The sequence below is a fragment of the Elephas maximus genome, chromosome 1 (assembly GCF_024166365.1).
Source record: "Elephas maximus indicus isolate mEleMax1 chromosome 1, mEleMax1 primary haplotype, whole genome shotgun sequence".
Classification (NCBI taxonomy): Eukaryota; Metazoa; Chordata; class Mammalia; order Proboscidea; family Elephantidae; genus Elephas; species Elephas maximus.
The window spans coordinates 98,902,420-98,924,868 of NC_064819.1; the positions used below are offsets into that span (position 1 = coordinate 98,902,420).

The window sequence follows — 22,449 nt, forward strand, 5'->3', positions numbered from 1 at the left end:
ATGAATAAGGAATTGAGGAATCTGATTTTTTTCTCTGCCATCTGCACAACAAACATCTGTGCTTTTGCGAAGAGGTGTTGTGAAGAAGTATTCTTCATCCAGAGTGACTCCCACAGAAGGTCACATGAACACTGGAAATAATCAAAGTAGTGTCCCAGCCTTTACACCCATGGTGGCAATTGTAGTTTCCATTGCCCAGAAAGAGCGGTGTATGAGGATGCTGACCTAGAAAGATAAAAGCTCTTAGGTTGGAAAGGGAAGCTAGAATATTTGTGTGTGTGTGTGTGTGTGTGTGTGTGTGTGGTTAGAGTTACCAATGTTAAATTAATCCCTAGGTTTATTAATATACAGTCAAACCTTAAAAAACCTCATGTGTTTCTGAAGACAGAATACAGAAACAATCCCCATCCCATGTACACACCATACAGCATGCATACTCTCCAAGTGTAGTTTTCCATTTTCAGGTAGATTATTCCCTTGATGTTGATTATTCTCAGTATCAACTGTATAGAATACAGTATGTGCAATAACAATAGTCCCAATCTAAGGAGCATCAAGATACAAAAGTGCATTGCTAAGGTCAACGCAAACATAATGCTTCTCATAGATGTGTCTGCAGTGTGGTGTAGACCTAGGTAAATGGGTGATCTACAACACCACAAGGTCTTGATCTTAGCTTTCTGGGTATTCCAGGCTCCGGTTGTATTTTTCTTAGGTACAATGCAGCCTCCAACCATAAATAGTCAACGGTGCTTGGTGTAGACCTGATGTATACTAGTAATTTACTTACCTTGTCTCATTTAACCTTCAAAACACTCCTATGGAGGAAGTAAAACCACAACAGAACTATAATTAGAAAACTATACATCAATAGGTAGAATATTTTGCTTAAGATTGCTCAGCAGGTAAGTAGGTGAATAAGAATTCCAGATTTGACTTGACTCCAAAACTCAGAACTCAACCTTTTAACCAGCATTTCCCTCTTTCAAGAGTAAACCGTGTTTGCTTCTTAGAGTACAGTGTCCCCAGAAAGACATGCCAGGAACTCTGACCTATTTGTGTATGTAAAGCCTCTGCAAAAGCTGTGAAAAGAGAGAAAGAACATTTCTCTTTTGGGGACCCATGCTGCATTTCTTAAAAGGGTTTTATTTCTCAGCTAGTAACATGGAGCCAAAAAACAACTTCACAAGTCTCTGGGCTTTTTAGCCTTCATCACCTTCAATCCACCTTCTCTGATTCTGCCCCCTTCTATGTCTTCTCCAGCACTGTTCAACAAGCATATCCTTCACTCAGGCCTCAGCTTTCCAAGCTCACTCCTAGTGTCCCTCACTCCTCCATTCCACTGGACCCTAAACCTCTCCATCACCTCCTGCCCACATGTATATGTCTCATGTCCTGGGTTCTTCTTCATCTCTCTCTCCTCATTCTCACCCTAACTCCCTTTCTTGCCATTTCAGAGGAGCACGTGACCATCCAGGCCGAGTTCTATCTGAGCCCCAATCAGCTGAGTTTATGCTTGACTTTGATGGTGATGAGATTTTCCATGTGACTATGGAAAAGAAGGAGACAGTCTGGTGGCTTAAAGAATTTGAACATTTTGCCAGCTTTGAGGCTCAGAGTGCATTGGCCAATATAGCTGTGGAGAAAGCCAACCTGGATGTCATGATGAAACAGTCCAACCACACACCGAACATCAGTGGTACCTCTCTCTGCTGCTTTCCTAGGCATGGGATCTGTAGCTTTAAAATAAATGCATCACCTCTTTATGTCATTATTCTGACTGACTTTCCTCGTGGAGTTACAAGGGGCCACGTGGGGTCGCCATGAGTTGGAATTGACTTGATGGCAACTAACAACAACAACAAACTTGTTATAAGCCAGCCCAGCATTACACGCCCAATGAGTTTGTTTCCTCCTTTATGTATGCATGTCTTGTCTCTGTCATGCACAGCCACACACAAAAGTCAAAACCCTGAATCCATGGTTTGTGGAAGGAGCCAGAAGAAGGTCCTTGGATATCTTATACCTCAATTTTGGTTCAAGTTCCAGGTTGACAGAGTCAGAGATTGGTATCTGTGACCATGGTATAGAGTCCTCAGGACACAGCTTCAACTGCTCTTTTAATGTACTTTGGACCACATTTCAGTGAGGGAGGGGAAGGGACAAGTCTCAGCACAGATGCCTAATTTCTGTCATGTGCCCACTCCCCCAGAATCTCCAGAAGGGACACTGCTTTTGAACAGCCCTGCAGAATTTGTAGAACCCAACATCCTCATCCTTTTTGTTGACAAATTCTCCCCACCAATGCTCAAAGTCACAAGGCTTAAAAACGGAAAACCTGTTATCACAGGAGTTTCAGAGACAGTCTTCCTGCCCAGGGAAGACCACTTTTTCTCGAAGTTCTAGTATCTCCCCTTCCTACCCTCAACAGAGGACTTCTGTGACTGCCATGTGGATCACTAGGGATTCGACAAGGTGCTCCTCAAGCACTGGGGTATGAACCATCCTTCAATCTCCTTTGTTTCATGGTTTCCTCAGATGATGCATGTGTCTGGTCCTTTGGGACCCAGAGTGCCATAACTGCTTTGTACCATTTGGTAAAATCCATATACCTTGTCTTCTGCCATTAATCAGCTTCCTCACTATTCTGCAATTCCTTGAATAATTTATTTTATATTCCTCTTCTTTAATGTATTAATAACTGTTGTCTTGACTAAGTAACTTACCTTTGCTACTAAGTGCTTTCCCTACCATCATTCATTACCCTGTGTTCTGTTTTATTTTTTTCCAAGAGTTTGAAATGCCAGATTCCTCCCAGAGACGACAGAGAACCTGTTTCCTAAAGCAGACTGTCAGTTTGGCAGCATTTCCAGAGCTGGCTCCATTGGTGTTAGCATAGATTCATTTCAAGCAGTAGAAATCCCGTGGAGTCCAACGCCTGTTTTAGCTTCTGCAGTCTGACAAGTGGTGTTGGATGCTCTAAAAGAAGGTAGCACATGGCCTGTTCATTCATGCTCCCCTGGAAAGTATGGTACAGCAGTTCATGTCAGAGGAGTTAACATTTACTAGTGGTCTGATGATCTTAAGAGACTTTTCCAAAGTAAAAAACTTAAGGGAAGAGAGGAAGGAATCTGACGAAGGGAGCTCAAAGAGTCCTTTTAAACTCTGTAGTAACTCTGTGTGTCCTACTACAGGTTATGGACTTTCTTAGAGAAGATCAATGAAGAAATTTCTGCTTTTTTTTTTTCTGATTTGAAATTTCATTATTTTTTTTTAATATTTATTGTGCTTTAAGTGAAAGTTTACAAATCAAGTCAGTCTCTCACACAAAAACTTATGCACACCTTCCTACGTACTCCCAATTGCTCTCCTCATAATGAGACAGCCCGCTCTCTTCCTCCACTCTCTTTTAGTGTCCATTTCGCCAGCTTCTAATACCCTCCACTCTCTCATCTCCCCTCTAGGCAGGAGATGTCAACAAAGCCTTAAGTGTCCGCCTGATCCAAGAAGCTCACTCCTAACCAGCGTCCCTCTCCAACCCATTGTCCAGTCCAATCCCTGTCTGAATAGGTGGCTTCAGGAATGGTTCCTTTTATGGGCCAACAGAAGGTCTGGGGGCATTACCACTGGTGTTCTTCTAGTCTCAGTCAGACCATTAAGTCTGGTCTTTTTACAAGAATTTGGCGTCTGCATCCCACTGCTCTCCTGCTCCCTCAGAGGTCCTCTGTTGTGTTCCCTGTCAGGACAGTCATCAGTTGTAGCCCAACACCATCTAGTTCTTCTGGTCTCAGGCTGATGTAGTCACTGGTTTATGGGGCCCTTCCTATCTCTTGAGCTCATAATTACCTTGTTTCCTTGGTGTTCTTCATTCTCCTTCGATCCAGGTGGGTTGAGACCAATTGATCCATCTTAGATGGCCGCTTGCTAGTATTTCAGACCCCAGACAACACTTTCCAAAGTGGGATGCAGAATGTTTTCTTAATACATTTCATTATGCCAATTGACTTAGATGTCCCCTGAAACCATGGTCCTGAAACCCGTGCCCCTGCTACACTGGCCTTCAAAGCTTTCAGTTTGTTCAGGAATCTTCTTTGGTTTTGGCTTTGTCCACTTGTGCTGACCTTGCCTGTATCGTGTGTTGTCTTGCCCGTTAACTAAAGTAATTCTTTTTTTTTATCTAATTAGGGGATACCCCTCTCCCACCCTCCCTCCCTCTCCACTGTCGTAACCATCAAAGAATATTTTCTTCTCTGTTTAAAAGATTTCTCGAGTTCTCATAATAGTAATAGTTGTCTTAGACAAGATTTGTCCTTTTGCACCTGACTAATGCCACTCACCGTAATGCCTTCCCGGTTCCTCTCTATAGGTGAGTAATATTCCATTGTGTGAATACACCATAATTTATTTATGCATTTATCTGTTGATGGGCACCTTGGTTGCTTCCATCTTTTTGCTGTTGTAAACAGTGCTGCAATAAATATGGGTGTGTATATATCTGTTTGTGTAAAGGATCTTATTTCTCTAGGATATATTTCAAGGAGTGGGATTGCTAGATCGTATGGTAGTTCTATTTCTAGCTTTTTAAGGAAGTGCCACGTCAATTTCCAAAGTGGTTGTACCATTTTACATTCCCACCAGCAGTGTACAAGTGTTCCAATCTCTCCACAGCCTCTCCAACATTTATTATTTTGTGTTTTTAGGATTAACGCCAGCCTTGCTGGAGTGAGATGAAATTTCATTGTAGTTCTGATTTGCATTTCTCTAATGGCTCATGATCGTGAGCATTTCCTCATGTATCTGTTAGCTACCTGAATGTCTTCTTTAGTGAAGTGTCTATTCATGTCTTTTACCCATTTTTTAATTGGGTTATTTGTCTTTTTGCAGTTGAGTTTTTGCAGTTTCATGTAGATTTTAGAGATCTGGCGCTGATCAGAAATATCATAGCTAAAAACTTTTTCCCAGTCTGTAGGTAACCTTTTTAATCTTTTGGTCACGTCTTTGGATGAGCATAGGTGTTTGAGTTGTAGGAGCTCCCACTTATCTAGTTTTTCTTCTGCGTTGTTAGTAATGTTTTGTATACAGTTTTTGCCATGTATTAGGGCTCCTAACATTGTCCCTACTTTTTCCTCCATAATCTTTATCATTTTAGATTTTATGTTTAGGTCTTTGATCCATTTTGAGCTTCTTTTTGTGCATGGAGTGAGGTATGGGTCTTGTTTCATTTTTTTGCAGATGGCTATCCAGTTATGCCAGCACAGTTTGTTAAAAAGACTGTCTTTTCCCCATTTAATTGTTTTGGGGCCTTTGTCAAATATCAACCGCTCCTATGTGGATGGATTTATGTCTGGATTCTCAATTTTGTTCCATCGGTCTATATATCTGTTGTACCAGTACCAGGCTGTTTGGACTACTGTGGCGGCATAATACATTCTAAAATCAGGTAGAGTAAGGCCTTCCACTTTGTTCTTCTTTTTCAGTAATGCTATATTTATCTGGGGCCTCTTTCCCTTCCATATGAAGTTGGTGATTTGTTTCTCCATCTCATTAAAAAATGTCGTTGGAATTTGGATCAGAATTGCATTAAATCTATAGATCACTTTTTGTAGAAAGATTTTATAATGTTAAGTTTTCCTGTCCATGAGCAAGGTATGTTTTTCCACTTACGTATGTCTCTTTTGGTTTCTTGTAGTTGCGTTTGTAGTTTTCTTTGTATAAATCTTTTACATCTCTGGTAAGATTTATTCCTAATATTTTATCTTCTTCCGGACTACTGTAAATGGTATTGGTTTGGCGATTTCCTCTTCAATGTTCTTGTTGTTGGTGTAGAGGAATCCTTCTGATTTTTGCATGTTTCTCTTGTGTTCGAATACTCTGCTGAACTCTTCTATTAGTTTCAGTAGTTTTCTTGAGGATTCCTTAGGGTTTGCTGTGTATAAGATCATGTCATCTGCAAATAGAGATACTTTGACTTCTTCTCTGCCGATCTGTATGCCCTTTACTTCTTTATCTAGCCTAATATCTCTGGCTAGGAACTCCAGCACAATGTTGAATAAGAGCGGTGATAACGGGCATCCTTGTCTGGTTTCCAACCTCGAGGGGAATGCTTTCAGGCTCTCTCCATTTAGGATGATGTTGCCTGTTGGCTTTGTATAAACGCCCTTTATTATGTTGAGGAATTGCCCTTTTATCCCTATTTTGCTGGGAGTTTTTATCATGAATCGGTGTTGAACTTTGTCAAATGCCTTTTCTGCATCAATTGATAAAATCATGTGATTCTTGTCTTTTGTTTCATTTATATGATGGATTACTTTAATGGTTTTTCTAATGTTGAACCATCCCTGCATACCTGGTATGAATCCCACTTGGTCATGGTGAATTCTTTTTTTGATATGTTGTTGAATTCCATTGGCTAGAATTTTGAGGATTTTTACATCTGTGTTCATGAGGGATATAGGTCTGTTTTTTTCTTTTTTTGTGCTGTCTTCACCTGTTTTTGGTATCAGGGATATGGTAGCTGCATAGAATGAGTTTGGGAGTATTCCAACCTTTTCTATGTTCTGAAATACCTCTAGTAGAAGTGGTATTAACTCTTCTCTGAAAGTTTGGTAGAACTCGGCAGTGAAGCCTTCAGGGCCAGGGCTTTTTTTTGTTGGGAGTTTTTTGATTCCCTGTTCAATCTCTTCTTTTGTTATGGGTCTATTTAGTTGTCGTACCTCTGTTTGTGTTACTTTAGGTAGGTAGTGTGTTTCTAGGAAGTCATCCATTTCTTCTACGTTTTCAAATTTGTTACAGTACAATTTTTCATAGTAATCTGATATGATTCTTTTAATTTCAGTTGAGTCTGTTGTAATATCGCCAATCTCATTTCTTATTTGGGTAATTTGTTTCCTCTCCAGTTTTTCTTTTGTCTGTTTGGCCAATGGTATATCAGTTTTGTTGATTGTTTTTAAAGAACCAGCTTTTGGTCTTGTTTATTCTTTCAGTTGTTTTTCTGTTTTCTATTTCATTCACCTTTGCTCTAATTTTTATTCTTTGTTTTCTTCTGGTGCCTGAGGGTTTCTTTTCTTCTTCTCTTTCTATTTGTTCTAGTTAGAGATAATTCTTTGATTTTGGCCCTTTCTTCTTTTTTATGTGTGCATTAATGGATATAAATTGACCACTGAACACTGCTTTCGCTGTGTCCCAAAGGTTCTGGTAGGAAGTGTTTTCATTCTCATTGGATTCTCTGAATTTCTTTATTCCATCCTTAATGTCTTCTATAATCCAGTCTTTTTTGAGCAGGGTATTTATTGTTCAGTTTCAAAGTGTTTAATTTCTTTTCCCTGCTTTTTCTATTATTGATTTCCACTTTTATGGCCTTATGGTCAGAGAAGACGCTTTGGAATATTTCAACGTTTTGGATTCTGCTAAGGCTTGCTTTATGACCTAATATGTGGTCTATTCTAGAGAATGTTCCACACGCACTAGAAAAGAAAGTATACTTGGTTGCTGTTGGATGGAGTGTTCTGTATATGTCTATGATGTCAGGTTGGTTGATCGTGGCATTTAGATCTTCCATGTCTTTCTTGAACTTCTTTCCGCATGTCCTGTCGTTCACCGAAAGTGGTGTGTTGAAGTCTCCTTTTATTATTGTGGAGCTGTCTATCTCGCTTTTCAATTCTGGTCGAGTTTGTTTTATGTATCTTGCAGCCTTGTCATTGGGTGCATAAATATTAAATATGGTTATATCTTCTTGGTATATTGTCCCTTTAATAATTATATAGTGCCCTTCCTTATTCTTTATGATGGATGTAACTTTAAAGTCTATTTTGTCAGAAATTAATATTGCCACTCCTGCTCTTTTTTGATTGTTGTTTGCCTGATAAGCTTTTTTCCATCCTTCCAGTTCTAGTTTGTTTGTGTCTCTAAGTCTAAGGTGTGTCTCTTGTAGGCAGCATGTAGACGGATCTTGTTTTTTAATCCATTCTTCCACTCTTTGTCTCTTTATTGGTGCATTTAGCCCATTTACATTCAGGTTAATTATGGATAGGTATGAATTTAGTGCTATCACTTTGATGTCTTTTTTTGTGTGTTGTTGACTGTTTCTTCTTCCCGCTTAATTTTATGTGCTGAGTAGATTACGTTTATATATTGTCCTTTCCTCATATTTGTTTTTGTTGATTTTGTTTCTGCTCAGTCTCTATTTTTTCTTGTATTTGATTTTGATGTGTAGGATGGTTTGTCTCCTTTGTGGTTACCTTATTATTTACCCCTATTTTTCTAAATTTAAGCCTAACATTTATTTCTTCATATCGCCTTATCTTTCTCTCCATATGGAAGATCTATGACTACATTTCTTAGTCCCTCTTCTTTGTTTTAGTGTTGTCTCCTTTTATGTAATAACATCGCTGTTTCCCTGTTTTGAGCGTTTTTTTTTTTTTTTGTCTTGATTTATTTTTTTTATTTCCCTGTCTCGTTTAACTTTTGATTGCTCTGCCCAGTGTTCTAGTCTTGGGGTGATACCTGATACTACCGATTTTCTAAAAAAGAACTCCCTTTAGTGTTTCTTGTAGTTTTGGTTTCATTTTTATAAATTCCCTAAACTTCTGTTTATCTGGAAATGTCCTAATTTCACCTTCATATTTTAGAGACAGCTTTGCTGGATATATGATTCTTGGCTGGCCATTTTTTTCCTTCCATTTTTTATATAAGTCATCCCATTGCCTTCTTCCCTGCATGGTTTCTGCCAAATAGTCCAAGCTTATTCTTATTGGCTTTCCTTTGTAGGTGACTTTTTGTTTATCCCTAGCCCCTCTTAAAATTCTCTCTTTATCTTTGGTGTTGGCAAGCTTGATTATAATATGTCTTGGTGAATTTCTTTAACATCTACCTTATGGGGAGTTCAATGAGCATCGTGGACAGATATCTTCTCAGCTTTCACGATATCAGGGAAATTTTCTGCCAACAAATCTTCAACAATTCTCTCTGTATTTTCTGTTATCCCTCCTTCTTCTGGTACTCCAATCACTCGTAGGTTATTTCTCTTGATAGAGTCCTACATGATTCTTAAGGTTTCTTTGGGTTTTTTTTAAAATTCTTTTATCTGATTTTTCTTCTAACATATTAGTGCCAAGTCCTTTATTTTCCATTTCACCAATTCTGCTTTCCACTTGCTCAAATCTGCTTCTCTGACTTTCTATTGAGTTGTCTACTTCTGTAATTTGATTGTTAATCTTCTGAATTTCAGATTGCTGTCTGCCTATGGATTTTTCCAGCTTATTAAATTTCTCATTACACTCCTGAATAATCTTTTTAATTTCTTCAATTACTTTATCTGTGTGTTCCTTTACTCGTTCTGCTTATTGCCTCAATTCCCTCCTGATGTCTTGAAGGGTTCTAGATATTAATCTTTTATATTCTGCCTCTGGTAATTCCAGGAATGCACTTTCATCTTAAGATCCCTGGGTTCTTTGTCTTGAGAGCTTGTTGAGGTGATCATGGTCCATTTCTTTATGTGACTTGATATTGAATGTTGTCTCTGAGCCATCTAAGTTATTTTATTAGTTCATTTTATGTTTGCTTACTGTGTCATACCTTCTTGCTTTGTTTTGTTTTGATATGCCTAAATGGGATGTTTGAGTAGCTAGCTGGATTATTTTCAACTTTGGAGCTCTGACATCCTGTCCCCAGATGGCTAGAGCTGTTATGTATGTCAGTCTGGGAGACCATTCACGTTTCTTTATGAATCCAGCTCAGTTGTCCAGGTAGCTGATCATCAAGTGTGTGGTACAGGCTCTGTCCTACAGTCTTAGAGGGGCACGGGTGATTGGTGTAGCTACCGGTATCTGGTTGCAGCCGGGGGTCACACTCTGAACAAGGCAGAGGGCTGTGAATCATCCCCCACATGTCTCTGAGGAAAGCGTGTCCCTGTTCCTTAGAGTGTAGAGGTAGGTGAGCTCTGCAGATGGGCCATGGACACCCAATGTTTTTGGTTGTAAGGACTGGGAGGAACCAGTTATCCTTGTACCCCTCTCTTGGGTGACTGAGTGACCTGAGTGGAGCTTTGGCCCCTGATGAGGGTAGGTGAGGGCAGTGTTTAATAGGCAAAGCAATATCAAACAAAGAACACCCACCTCTCTGCTGCACAGCTGGAACAGTTGGAGTCGGCCAACAAGTGCCTATTCTTCTGAAATAGGCCCACACAGGTCCATGCAGAGGGGAAAGGTACTCAAAGTCCACAGACCATTTTTGCCTGGACAGGAGCCACTTCTGTCCTGAGCTCCCCCGGTTAGTGGAGGTGGCAAATTATCTTTTCCCCAATTGCAAATGTATTCCTTCTCCAAGGCTGCGAAGATGGCTCTAGGTGCTCAGCAGGGCCTATCTCAGGACCAGGGAATTCAGCCACTGAAGCAGGCTTGGGGGTGTGGGCACAGTAAAGTATACGCAAGTACTTAGCTTTTGCTGAGATGGCCGTTCTTCTCTGGTTCTGGAGATGTGAGTAGGCTCTGCGGCTGGCTGCTTCTCCCTGAGGAAACTGCAGCCTAATGCTAGTACCAGCCCACCACCGCCGCTCTGGGAATGGTGCCTGAGGGCTCCCTGCGATTCAGGTCCGGTAACTCCTCTCCGCTTCTGAACAGCCTCTTCCACCACCTGCCCCTCAGTTCATTTTCTAAGCTTGCCTTTGATGCTCAGGGCTCCTAGCTTGTCATGAACATACTCGTTACACTTATTTTTTCAGGTCTTTGTGGTAAAGAGGGCTCACTGGAAGTGTCTGTCTACTCTGCCATCTTGGCTCCGCCTAACGATTTCGCAAATTTTCTGCTTTAATAGCTTTACGATGTCAACAGGACTCCATTCGTTCACCTCTGTGAAGACAGTCATTCTTCAGCACTTTCCAGCTCTAACATCCACCCCATGAGTGATGATGCCTTCCCCTGATATCGCCATACTCTAGCATCTATTGGACTTACGTCTATTACCCCTTCCTGTATCTTTGTTCTTCCACTTCCCACCATTGTTTTACCACCATGCAATGCATCTGGAATAGACCCCATAGGATCCTTTCTCTGCCACGGAATCTTCTGAACATTTCACAAGGTCACCTCTTGTATACTTACTGCTTGAGGTTTCTCAAAACCAATTTTTTTCTGAATATTATAAACTATTGGATAGCTCTTAGGTGGAGTTTTCAGTGTCTGATCCAGTTCTTCACAGAGGCTGGGAATATATGTTATTCCTCCATCCCGAAATGTCCGAATATTCAATGCATATTTTAAGTTTTGGAATTAGTCATAAATATCCATTTTCATTAGGACTTGGTATAATTCTGAGTATCTATAGGCAAACCAGTTGCTGTGGTCCAGTCTTCTGGAAAACCCTAGAGTGTGGTTTGTTTGCTGGGGGATCTCTATTGAGCAATAGGTTCAGAAATGGGTTTTGGTTCTTGAGCCTCCAATTCAATGAGATACCTGGATCTTCAGTAGAGCGAATCTCAGGCTCCATGTTTTGACCTCCGACAATGGGGGAGACAGGTGATGAGGATAAGATCGAAGTCAGGTGGGGAGAGAAATGAGAGAAGGATCCACATATGTTCCAGGATTTATGTATATCAACATCACCCATTTCAGACTTAAGAACTGGACACTAAAATTGGAATTATCCATTTCATTAGACATAGTCCCTGATGCTTGTGTCATCACCAGCAGACTATTCCAATTTATTTCTTGGAACCATCTTATATTTGAAGATGTTCCCTTGAGTGCAGAAACTGTGAAAAGAGGTGGCTATGGCATAAAAAAGAGAGGAAAGAATATTTGAGACACAGTGAGCTGTTGCTCATTTGAATATGAAACAATAGCTGAATACTGATGTCTAAAATGGTTACCAGGACCTACCCCAAACCACAAAGGTAAATTATCCATGACAATGTGGTAGACTGACAACTGCGTGCTGCTGGAATGAGTTAGACTTGGACTTCAGCTTGGCTCCATCACTTAATGGCTGTGCATTCCCTGGGACTTAACTTACCACAACTTGGCCTCTGACTCCTCTTATGAAAATACTGATGTTAATATTTACTACATTTAGCTATTGGGAGAATTAAAACAGAATATGCAAACAGAACTGTTAGATACCATGCTTAGCAGTAACGACGTTGCAAAAATTATTATTTTTGGTGTTCTTCAAAACTTCTGCAGCTTCGTGTTAAAATTAAAAAAAGAAGAAAAAAGCAACCGTTTCCATCTAGTTGATTCTGACTTTCAGCCGCCCTGTAAAACAGAGCGAAGCAAAACAAAACAAGCACAACTTCAGAGGGCACGACCTTACCAGTAAATAGCAAGTTTCTGTACCTCTGGTTTAGAGATTCAGAGTAGAATCTTGAGAAAAATGGAGACACATCACGCTCTGGTGTTTCATTTATGTAGCTACTTTTTTTCTCATTGTAAAATGAATAGATGTACAATAGAGAATACACTAAAACTTAGACAAGCATGAAATAAAAAAAAGCAAAAACTAAACCAGATCCTCCCATGTAGGAAAATTTTTTTTTTTTTTAAATAAACTTTATTTTTCGGAACAGTTTCAGGTTCACACAAAAATGCTACGGAAAATACAAACCAAAAAAACAAAATTATTATCAGGTTGATTCGTCCCTTGGAGACCCCATGAATAGAACTGCATTCCATAGGATTTTCAACGCCTGTGACCTTTTGGAAGTAGATGGCCATGCCTTTCTTCTGTGATGCTGCTGAGTTGATTTCAACTGCCAACCCTTTGGTAAGTATCCGAGCACAAATTGTTCACACCACCCAAGGACCTCTGTGGACAATACAGAGATCCAAACCCTCCCCACCCACACACACACACACACTGCACACAGTTTCTCCTGTTATTAGCATCTCACATTAGTGTGATCTCTTTGTTACAACTGATGAACCAATATTGATACATTATTGCTTACTGAAGTCCACAATTCCCGTTTGGGTTTCCTCTTTGTGTTGTATAATCTTATGGGTTTTGACAAATACATCATGTCCTGTGTTCAGCATGGCAGTATCATGTAGAGTAGTTTCACTGCCCTAAAAATGCCCTGGGCTCCACCTATTAATCCCCCCTTCACCCCCCGGATCCTAGTCACTGTTGATCTTTTTGCTCTCTCTATAACCTTGCCTTTACCACAATGTCATATAGTTGGAATCACAGAGTATGTAGCTTTTCATACTGGCTTCTTTTGCTTCATAATTTGCATTTAAGGTTCTTCCATGTCTTTCATTGCTTGATAGCTCATTTCATCCTTAGGTAATACTCCAGTGTATGAAATTTTTTATCCATTCACCCACTGAAGAACATCTTGGTTGTTCCCAAGTTTTGGTAATTATGAATAAAACTTCTATAAACATTTGTGTGCAGGTTTTTTTGTGGGCTTAAGTTTTCAGCTCATTTGGGTGAATGCCTAGGAGTAAGGTATTTACTGGATTATATGATAAGCATTTGCTTAGCTTTGTAAAAAATCGTTGGACTCTCTTCCAAACTAGCTGATCAGTTTGCATTTCCACTAGCAATGAAGGACAGTTCTTTTATTTCACGGCCTTTCCAGCATTTGGTGCTGTCAGTGCTTTGACATTTTAGCCAGAAAGCCACTTTACTAAAACCTTGTATTTTGAAGTAATTAGAGGTTCACGGGAAGTTACAAAGATGGTACAGAGAGATCCTGTGAACTCTTCCCGTTTTTCCAAACAGTTATACCCCTTGCCATCAAGTTGATTCTGATTCATAGCGACCCTACAGGACAGAGTAGAACTGTCCCATAGGGTTTCCAAGGTTGTAATCTTTATCAAAATCAGAAAACTGACATTGGTGCAGTGAGGGTATGTAGTTTTATGTCATTTTATTCCACGTGCAGTTCGTGTAGCTACCACCACAATCAAGCACAGAACTATCCCCTCCCCACACAGGTCTCTCATGCTCCCCCTGTGTAGTCACACCACCGCCCTCCTCACACTCGCACCTAACACCTGACCACCACTAATCTGCTCTCCGCCTATAATTTTCTCATTCTGAGGGTGTTATATAAATGGAATCCTACTGTATGTGATGTGTTGCGATTGGCCTTTTTCCCTCCGTAAAACTCCCTTGAGTCTATCTAATCTTCTGCGTGCATCAATAGTTGGTTGTTTTTTTATTGCAGAGTAGTATCCCGTGGTATGCGTGTACCACGGTTCATTTGCCTATTCACCTACTGAAGGGCATTTTAGTTATTTCTATTTAGGGGCTATTACAAGTAAAATAGCCTCACATGCTGTAACAGCTGGACTATGAATAAGGAAAAGCAAAGAAGAATTGATGCCTTTGAATTGTGGTTCTGGGGAGGAATATTGAAAGTACCGTGGACCGCCAAAAGAACGAACAAATGGGTCTTGGAAGAAGTACAACCAGAATCCTCTTAAGGATGGCGGGACTTCGTGTCACAGTCTTTGGACATGTAACGGGAGAGCTCAGTCTCGGGAAAAGGACATCCTGCTTGGTAAAGTAGAGGATCAGCGAAAAAGAAGACCCTCAGTGAGACGTATTGACACAGTGGCTGCAACAACAGGCTCAAGCGTAACAGTGTTTGTGAGGACGGCACAGGGCAGGGCAGGGTTTCGTTCTGTTGTGCGTAGGGTCGCTATGAGTCAGGCCTGTTCAATGGCACCTAACAAAAACAACAAGAAATAAAACTGCTGTGAACATTCATGTGAGGTTTTTGTGTGAATAGAAGTTTTCATTTCTCAAGAACAAATGTCAGGATTGTGATTGCTCGGTTGTATGGTAAGTGTATTTTATTTTTTAAGAAGCTGTTTTCCAGAGTGTCTTTACAGGTTATATTCCAACCATTAGTGTGAGGGTGATCCAGTCTCTCCACACCCTCGTCACCATTTGTCATTATCAGGGCTTTTTTTTTTTTTTAGCTGTTTAGTGGTACCATGTTTTCAATCTGCATTTCTCTAATCGTTGATGGCATTGACTATCTTTTCATTCTTTTTAATAAAATGCCTCTTTATGACTTTTGCCCGTGTTTGGATTCTTTTTCTATTGAAATTTTTTTGGAACAAAGTTATGTTTTATTTATGTTAAAAATCAGATTTTTATAACTTTGTATGATAGATATGAAAAAGTACATATGAATGCAATCTGTACGAAGTGTCATATCTTTTAACTAATAATATTACTTGTATATACCGCTATTATAGGATCACCTTCTTATAGTCTTTATTCTTATTGTGATAAACTAATGGGGGAAAATTTGTCATTTCTACAATCTTCACTTGTACAATTTTGAGAGTTCTTTATGTTTTCTAGATACGTGTCCTTGGTGAGTTATGTGGGTTGCAAATATTTTCTCCGTGTCCATAGCTACTTTTTTCATCCTCTCAATAGACTATCTCGCAGAACAAAAGTTTTCAATTTTGATAAAGCCCAATCTATTGATGTTTTACTTTTATGGATTGTGCTTTTGGTGACATGTCTAAGAACTCTTCACCAAACCCTAGCTTCTGAAGATTTTCTCCTATTTTTTTTTCTGAAAGTTTTGCGTTTAAATTTGTAATCTATTTTAAGTGAAATTTGTATAAGCTCTGATAATTAGGTTGAGTTAGTTTTTTTTTTTTTCTCTTTCTCTCTTTTTTGCCTACGGATATTCATTTGCTCCAGCACCTTCGTTTGAAAAGACTATCTGTCCTCTATTGAATTGCGTTGCACTTTTGTCACAAATAGGCATACTGGTGCAGGGCTTCTTCTGGGGTCTCTTATACTGTTCCATGGATCTGAATGTCTATTCCTCTGCAAATACCAATAAGCCTCGATTGCTGTACCTATATAAGTATGGTTAGAGCGATTCTTCCAACTTTATTTTATATAATGCAAATTCATTTTAGATATTCTAGTTCCTTTTGCTTTTCCATATATATATATTGGATTAGCTTTGTCTAAGTCTACTAAAAATTTTGCTGGGATTTAGGCAGAAATTACACTAAACCTGGATATGAGTTTGAGCAACTGGGGGAGAATGGGTATCTTTACTGTGTTCTGTTTTCTAGATGATGAACACAACATATCTTTCTACTTATTTAGATCTTGTTTGATTTCTTTCATCAGCACTTCAGCATACAAGTCCCGTACATGTTTTGTTAGAGTTATACTTAAGTTTCTTTTTGCTTTTGCTTGATTACAAACGGTATTATATTTTAAAGTTTTTATGTCTTCATTGCTGTGTATAGAATGCAATAGATTTTTTTGTTAATCTTGAATCCTGCAAACGTCTGAACTCCCTTATTCTAGGAAGTTTGTTTTTCACAGATTCTTTGGGAATTTTTATGTAGATCTTCATGTCAGCTGACAATAAGATAGTATTATTTCTTTCTTTCCTGCATATTTTCGGACCACCTACTATTCACCCGTTTGGTGGATAACCCCATTGTAATAGTACAAGATGGCCCAACACACAACACCTGATACTGACAGGTGAGATTGAGAGTTTATTAGTCACATATACTCAAAGCCCAGGTGAGGGGGACACCGCCAACCATATATATAAAGGATAATACATCATGACCAAGTTGTTTTATTCCAGAAATTCAAGGTTGTTTAAACATTCAAGAATCAATGCAACTCACCACGTTAACTAAAGGAAAGAGAAAAGCCCTAAGACCATCTTGATAGAAGTCAGCACATGTTCTTGATTTTTAAAAATATATGTATTGCTGGGGGCCAAGATGGCGGACTAGGTAGATGCTACCTTGGATCCCTCTTGCAACAAAGACTCGGAAAAACACGTGAATCGATCACATACATAACAATCTACAAACCCTGAACAACAAACATAGATTTAGAGATGGAGAACGAACAAATACAGGGAAGCAGCGACTGTTTTCGGAGCCTGGAGCCAGTGTCCCAGTCACGTAACCTTGGCGCCGGGCTTAGATCTGGGCTCAGGGGAGGTGAATATAAAATCTTGTGATGGCGCAAACAAGGGGCGCAGCCCTACCCCCCTGAACTGACCCCAGGAACGGGCCCAGCTGGTCCATGTGGGTGGCGTGGTGATGCAGCTGGTGGGAGAAGTCCCCGGGATGCAGTGACTGGTTTTGGAGCCGAGAGTGCAGTGTCCCAGCCGGGGAACCTTGGCACCGAGTTTTTGACTGGGTGCTGTCACGGCACAAGCACGGGGTGCAGCCCTACTCCCCTGAACTAACCCTGGGAGGGGGCCCAGCTGGTCCGCGGAGGCAGTGCGGTGACGCGGCTGGCAGGATGAGAAGTCCCGGGAGGCAGCGACTGATTTTGGAGCCGGGAGTGCAGCGTCCCAGCAGGGGAACCTTGACGCTGGGCTTTGGACTGGCAGTGGAGGATCTCACCGCAGCTTCAGCAGGCCAGACCCTCGGGGGCAATCTCCACACAGACAGCACACATAGGCGACACGCCCCTTGGGAATCTCAGATAAAATAGTCATTCCAAGCAAGATAAGCAACTTTGGCTATATTCCAGGGTGCTACTCTCCTGTTTCTCTGAACCCTCCCCCACCCTTCCCAGGCGGCTTCATTAACATTGGAATTTCCTGAGCCAGAGGGAGAACGGCTCCGGCTCCGCAGCAGCTTTGCTTTCCCCCCTTTTTTTTTTGGTCTTTTCCTAACCCATTCTTCCGGCCTGAGAGAAGGAACCACAAAAAAACCAGGGACCAAAAATCCATCCCTACTTGGACTAAAAACACAGAACCAGCTACAGCCAAGCATATATGATCCAAATCTCGGGCTTTCATCCTTACAGGGAACAAGGTGGCGGTTATAGTCCAAAGACAGTTCTGATAGGGATATGACTGCATTTTTTTTTTTTTAGCAGATTTTCTGGAAACACAAGTTTCCCAGGTCTGATATCTCTGCTTATTCAACAGAGCCCTAACTGACCCACAACAGGGAACTGAGGGCTGAAGCTCCCCCCAGACCACCTAGCCTCTTGCCTTAGGGGTCTAAGGAGGGTGACACCTACCAATCAGTAGAGGTACTTGCATTGGGGGCCTAAGGTACAGCTGCACTGACCACCCACCAAGGTGCTATAGGAATAGAGACACACCTACCTCACTGACACTTGGGGGAAACCTGTCAGCATCCTGCCCCCTCGGAGGGTGAACCCCAGCTGCTAATAGAATCTGGTGCACACAACTATCACCACTACTTCTCGAGGTGGATAGGTGTTAGGGTGCAGCACACACTTGATGACCCAAAATCAGATTCTACCCAAGAATAGTGAATACACTCAGGCATATATATCTGGCAACAGCCCAAACCAGCTGGTAATAAGTCATAAGTAAGTCAAGGGCTACAACAAACAAAACAGCACAATCTAGTAGCCCATCCACATATATTGAAAGAAAACAAAACAAGATACGACTCAGTGAGCAATTATAGAATAAACCACTACTATGTGATGGCTCAGAGACAGCAGTTGATATCAAACCACATAAAGAAGCAGTCCATGACAGCTTCAGCAAACCCCCAAACAAAAGAATCAAAATCTTTCCCAAATGAAGATACATTCCTGGGATTATCAGATACAGAATATAAAGAACTAATTTACAGAATGCTTCAAGACATCAGAAATGAAATAAGGCAAACTGCAAAAAAAGCCAAGGAACACACTGATAAAACAGTTGAAGAACTCAAAAAGATTATTCAAGAACATAGTGGAAAAATTAATAAGTTGCAAGAATCCATAGAGAGATAGCATGTAGAAATCCAAAAGATTAACAATAAAATTACAGAATTAGACAACGCAATAGGAAGTCAGAGGAGCAGACTCAAGCAATTAGAATGCAGAGTGGGAAATCTGGAGGACCAGGGAATTCACACCAACATAGCTGAAAAAAAATCAGATAAAAGAATTAAAAAAAATGAAGAAACCCTAAGAATCATGTGGGACTCTATCAAGAAGGATAACTTGCATGTAATTGGAGTCCCAGAACAGGGAGGGAGGACAGAAAACACAGAGAAAATAGTTGAAGATCTGCTGACAGAAAACTTCCCTGACATCATGGAAGACGAAAGGATATTTATCCAAGATGCTCATCGAACCCCATTTAAGATTGATCCAAAAAGAAAAACACCAAGACATATTATCATCAAACCTGCCAAAACCAGAGATAAAGAGAACATTTTAAAAGCAGCCAGGGAGAAAAGAAAGGTCTCCTTCAAGGGAGAATCAATAAGATTAAGTTCAGACTACTCAGCAGAAACCATGCAGGCAAGAAGGCAATGCGATGACATATACAGAACACTGGAAGAGAAAAACTGCCAGCCAAGGATCATATATCCAGCAAAACTCTCTCTGAAATATGAAGGTGAAATTAAGATATTTACAGATAAACACAAGCTTAGAGAATTTGCAAAAACCAAACCAAAGCTACAAGAAATACTAAAGGAAATTGTTTGGTCAGAAAACCAATAATATCAGATACCAGCACAACACAAGGTCACAAAACAGAACATCCTGATAACAACTCAAATAGGGAAATCACAAAAACAAATTAAGATTAATTAACAAAAAAATGCTCATAACAGAGAATCATTGAAGTCAATATGTAAAAGATTACAATAATCAAAAAGAGGGACTAAATACAGGTGGCATAGAACTGCCATATGGAGAGTGATACTAGGCAATATAGGACAATACAAGCTAGGTTTTTACTTAGAAAAATAGCGGTAAAAATTAAGGTAACCACAAAGAGGTATAACAACTCCATAACTCAAGATAAAAGCCAAGAAAAGCATAATGACTCAACAAACATAAAATCAAACACTATGAAAATGAGGATCTCACAATTTACTAAGAAAAACGTCTCAGCACAAAAAAGCAAAAGTGGAAAAATGAAATTGTCAACAACACACATAAAAAGGCATCAAAATGACAACACTAAACACTTTATCTATAATTACACTGAATGTAAATGGGCTAAATGCACCAATAAAGAGACAGAGAGTCTCGGACTGAATAAAGAAACATGATCTGTCTATATGCTGCCTACAAGAGACACACCTTAGACTTAGAGACACAAACAAACTAAAACTCAAAGGATGAAAAAAATATATCACGCCAATAATAAGCAAAAAAGAAGAGGAGTAGCAATATTAATTTCTGACAAATTAGACTTTAGACTTAAATCCACCACAAAGGATAAAGAAGGACACTACATAATGATAAAAGGGACAATTGATCAGGAAGATATAACCATATTAAATATTTATGCACCCAATGACAGGGCTGCAAGATATATAAATCAAATTTTAACAGAACTGAAAATTGAGATAGACACCGCCACAATTATAGTAGGAGACTTCAACACACCACTTTCGGAGAAGGACAGGACATCCAGTCAGAAGCTCAACAGAGACATGGAAGACCTAATTACTACAATCAACCAACTTGACCTCATTGACTTATACAGAACTCTCCACCCAACTGCTGCAAAGTATACTTTTTTCTAGCGCACATGCAACATTCTCTAGAATAGACCACATATTAGGTCATAAAACAAACCTTTGCAGAGTCCAAAACATCGAAATATTACAAAGCATCTTCTCAGACCACAAGGCAATAAAACTAGAAATCAATAACAGAAAAACTAGGGAAAAGAAATCAAATACTTGGAAACTGAACAATACCCTCCTGAAAAAAGACTGGGTTATGGAAGACATCAAGGAGGGAATAAGGATATTCATAGAATGCAACGAGAATGAAAATACTTCCTATCAAAACCTCTGGGACACAGCAAAAGCAGTGCTCAGAGGACAATTTATATCGATAAATGCACACATACAAAAAGAAGAAAGAGCCAAAATCAGAGAACTGTCCCTACAACTTGAACAAATAGAAAGTGAGCAACAAAAGAATCCATCAGGCACCAGAAGAAAACAAATGATAAAAATTAGAGCTGAACTAAATGAATTAGAGAACAGAAAAACAATTGAAAGAATTAACAAAGCCAAAAGCTGGTTCTTTGAAAAAATTAACAAAATTGATAAACCATTGGCCAGACTGACTAAAGAAATGCAGGAAAGGAAACAAATAACCCGAATAAGAAACGAGAAGGGCCACATCACAACAGACCCAACTGAAATTAAAAGAATCATATCAGATTATTATGAAAAATTGTACTCTAACAAATTTGCAAACCTAGAAGAAATGGATGAATTCCTGGAAAAACACTACCTACCTAAACTAACACATTCAGAAGTACAACAACTAAATAGACCCATAACAAAAAAAGAGATTGAAAAGGTAATCAAAAAACTCCCAAGAAAAAAAAGCCCTGGCCCGGATGGCTATACTGCAGAGTTCTACCAAACTTTCAGAGAAGAGTTAATGCCACTACTACTGAAGGTACTTCAAAGCATAGAAAATGACGGAATACTACCCAACTCATTCTATGAAGCCACCATCTCCCTGATACCAAAACCAGGTAAAGACATCACAAAAAAAGAAAATTATAGACCTATATCCCTCATGAACATAGATGCAAAAATCCTCAACAAAATTCTAGCCAATAGAATTCAACAACACATCAAAAAAATAATTCACCATGATCAAGTGGGATTTATACCAGGTATGCAAGGCTGGTTTAATATTAGAAAAACCATTAATGTAATCCACCATATAAATAAAACAAAAGACAAAAACCACATGATCTTATCAATTGATGCAGAAAAGGCATTTGACAAAGTCCAACACCGATTTATGATAAAAACTCTCACCAAAATAGGAATTGAAGGAAAATTCCTCAACACAATAAAGGGCATCTATGCAAAGCTAACAGCCAACATCACTCTAAATGGAGAGAACCTGAAAGCATTTCCCTTGAGAACGGGAACCAGACAAGGATGCCCTTTTTCACCGCTCTTTTTCAGCATTGTGCTAGAAGTCCTAGCCAGAGCAATTAGGCTAGACAAAGAAATAAAAGGTATCCGGATTGGCAAAGAGGAAGTAAAATTATCTCTATTTGCAGATGACATGATCTTATACACAGAAAACCCCAAGGAATCCTCCAGAAAACTATTGAAACTAATAGAAGAGTTCAGCAGAGTCTCAGGTGATAAGATAAACATACAAAAATCACTTGGATTCCTCTACATCAACAAAAAGAACATTGAAGAGGAAATAGCCAAATCAATACCATTCACAGGAGCCCCCAAGAAGATAAAATACTTAGGAATAAATCTTACCAAGGATGTAAAAGAGCTGAACTAAATGAATTAGAGAACAGAAAAACAATTGAAAGAATTAACAAAGCCAAGAAAACTACAAAGCTCTACTACAAGAAACTAAAAAGGACCTACTTAAGTGGAAAAACATACCTTGCTCATGGATAGGAAGACTTAACATAGTAAAAATGTCTATTCGACCAAAAGCCATCTATACATACAAAGCACTTCCGATCCAAATTCCATGTCA

At 39.6% G+C, this 22,449-nt stretch overlaps 1 protein-coding gene and 1 pseudogene across 1 annotated transcript in view; one reads left to right on the forward strand and one right to left on the reverse strand.

Annotated features, from left to right (window-relative positions):
* LOC126081476 (DLA class II histocompatibility antigen, DR-1 beta chain-like) overlaps positions 1-22,449 on the reverse strand; it is a 221,657-nt gene that overhangs the window by 55,243 nt on the left and 143,965 nt on the right. The gene's annotated exons all lie outside the window — the stretch shown is intronic.
* Positions 1,391-2,961, forward strand: LOC126057251 (mamu class II histocompatibility antigen, DR alpha chain-like; annotated as a pseudogene).